This window comes from Mustela lutreola, chromosome 4, assembly GCF_030435805.1.
Source record: "Mustela lutreola isolate mMusLut2 chromosome 4, mMusLut2.pri, whole genome shotgun sequence".
In the NCBI taxonomy this organism is placed as follows: domain Eukaryota; kingdom Metazoa; phylum Chordata; class Mammalia; order Carnivora; family Mustelidae; genus Mustela; species Mustela lutreola.
Genome location: NC_081293.1, coordinates 63,904,024 through 63,907,391, shown reverse-complemented (window position 1 = coordinate 63,907,391; position 3,368 = coordinate 63,904,024).

The following is a 3,368-nucleotide window of genomic DNA, read 5'->3' as shown; positions in this document are numbered from 1 at the left end:
GTCAGATGCTTGACCAACTGAGCCACCCAGGTGCCCCTAATTATCATTCCTTTTTTCTGTGATGAGAACATTTAACATCTACTCTTTTAGTAACTCTCTTCAAGCATATATTACATATTAACTTTAGACACCATGCTTTACAATAGATCCCTAGAATTTGTACTTTCTGCCCAACATCTCCCCTTTTCCCCTATCCCCAGCCCCTGATAACCACATTCTAGTTTCTTTCTATAGGTTAGGCTTTTTTAGAATCTACATATAAGTGATGTCATACCATATTTATCTTTATCTTACTTATTTCACTTAATATAAACCCTATAAGCTCCAACTATGTTGTGGCAAAGGGAAGGTTATTCTTTCTCATGTCTCAATAACAATTCTGTTGTATAGATATATCACAACTTCTTTATTTATTCATCCATTGATGAACACTTGTGTTGTTTCCATATCTTGGCTATTTCAATAATTCTGTAATGAACATGGGAGTGCAGATACTTTTTGATATCCTGTTTTCATTTCCTTTGGATGTATGCTTTAGAGGTTGGATTACTGGATCATATGGTAGATCTCCTTTTAATTTTTTGAGGAACCTCCATGTTATTTTCCATAGTGGCTGTACCAAGTTATATTTCCATCATATCCTAATGAACACTTGTAATCTCTTATCTTTGTGATAATAGCCATTCTAACAGGTGTGACCTGATATATCACTATAGTTTTGATTTTAATTTCCTTGATGATTAATGATGTTGAGCATCATTTCATTTATCTGCCATTTTTATGTCTTCTTTGGAAAATGTCTATTCAGTTCCTCTGCCCATTTTTAAATACCATTGTTTGGAATTTTTGCTGTTGATTTGCATGAGTTCTTTATGTATTTTGAATATTAATCAAACTGGGTTTGAGGAGTCAGAGGGGAGATAGAGGAAACAGTGAGAAGGGCCATCTCAAGCATCGGTGTTTTAGGTTAAATTGTTGTAAGTCTGGAAGGTGACACTACTATATATGTGTCATTAAAATCTTCACATTCTTTGACTCGAACTCTAACCTCAGGGGCTCTATTCTAGTGAAATAACACAAACATGATGAGATCTTTATGTATTCTCCGTAGCCATTATTTGTGATACAACATTGGAAACAATATAATGCACAAAAATGATGAATGGTACATCTATGATTATCATACAATCATTTAAATTTACGTGGACAGCTATAATTTAAATGAAAGCATACTCTTTCGTCTGCTTGATGCATTACCCTTTTGTGACACCCCTGCCTATGCAGACAACTATACATAGCCTTAGTTCTGTCGATAGCAACAACCAGATTTTGCCACAGAGCAGCCATTCGATTTCAATCTTGGGCAATCTTTGGCAGGCCCATTTACATCACTGTCTGCTTTATCTAGTCTCTCAGATCTGCAGCCACTCCATTTAAGGAGGAGGGCATTTGCTGTTTGTAGGAAACCTGCAACAGGATTCAGATACATTTGATGGCCGTAATAAAATTGACTTTACATATGAAATAACAAACACATTCCTGGAACAATAAATTATAAAGGTTAAATTAAATCTATTGAAAATAAAAGGAGGGATGATATAAAAGAAAAAAAGAAAGGATGTTGTAATGGTCAGTGTAGATAGAAGAGAACAATGGCCTGCATGAGGTTAGCAAAAATAGAGCTGAGAATTCATATTTGTCAGTGTATCTGTACTCTGCCCTGTTCCGGACACAGAGTCCAAATCTGTTAATGGCATTGTTCCAAGTTCGTTTTGTCTTCCTACTGGAAGGCAAAGTATTTGAAGGTCTTTATCTGCTAACATACTTATATAGAAACTTGTATAGTATTGAACCATTTGTATTCAAAAGTGTTTATCCTATTCCTAGAACAGTTAGCCCCAAAAGCAGTAGGCTGAGAAAGTGCAGACTGATTCATCTCTAGGGAATGGGATTGGGAGGGGATAACAGAAGACACTTATTCTTTAGTTTATTCAAATCCTTCATGTTATCATTTTTTAAAAGATTTTATTTATTTATTTGACAGAGAGAGATCACAAGTAGACAGAGAGGCAGGCAGAGAGAGAGAGGAGGAAGCAGGCTCCCTGACAAGCAGAGAGCCCGATGAGGGACTCCATCCCAGGACCCTGAGATCATGACCTGAGCCGAAGGCAGAGGCTTAACTCACTGAGCCACCCAGATGCCTCATATTATCATTTTTTGACAATTTAAATAATTGATATTCATTGATTTTATTAAAATGCATATATAAAAGCAGATTACCATGTTTTACATAATCTTTCATTATTTTTAATTATATAGGAGTTGAGTATTGGAAGAACATGTATATGTAGTTTATATGTATATTAATATTATTCAAGTCCAGGATGAGAGACAGCTGCTTGAAGCAAGGCCCAGAGAAGAGTAATGCTGTTAGTGGTCGTCCTAGCAGTTCTAGTAACAGTAATTGTAGCAGAAAGAGTATCTGGAGCTATCGGAGTAGTAGCAGAACTTTCCATGTGTCCATTCAGCTCTGTAGATTTTTGTGAGCTTCTTCATCATGTTTGTCCTAATATATAGCACTGCAGTGTCATCATGCAATCATTCCCATTTAACTAGAGGGAAAAACGAGGCCCAGAGTTTTTGCCTAACAAATTTTACAAATAATAAAAAATTCTGTCATTTGATTCCTAGACCTGTTATTTTCACCATTTGTCTAGGAACACTCATATTCATCCACCCTAGTCAATACGAAACAAATTGGCACAAATATTTAGGCCAGTGTATTATACACGCAAGTGCGTGGTATTTGTCAATATGAAAAATTTAATAATTTTTAATTATTTAATTGATTTATTCTAATCAATAAGCCTAATAGGATAGTGATGACTATAGGATCTTCTGATTTTATTTGTCTCATCAACGACCTTTTTCTAGAGAGGTAAAACTGGAAATGTATAAAAATGAAGTTCAGTGTGTCCTTGGGACACATTATCATTTTGAAGTAGTTCTGAGTAGGAAATGATCTACTATAGTGGCTGAAAATGAAAATTGCTGCAAGGTCATCTGGCTTTCAAAAATTATTCTAATGAGTCCTAAGCTTAATATAAACTTTATGTGAATTATCACCCTATAGTAACTTGTGTTAACAGATGCCATCCCTAAATACTATCATTTGATGACAATTAATAAGCCTTATAAAATAAGTTTTGTTCCTGAGCTACTCACCTCCTACTAAAGAAACTGTAAATCTTCACTTTACACTGCAATTTCTGCTGAGACACACACTTCAGGAGTTAAATTGGTGACCATTTTAGAATTGTGAATTTTAGCATCCGTGAAGTCTGCCAGTTTGTTATTTTCATGTTGCT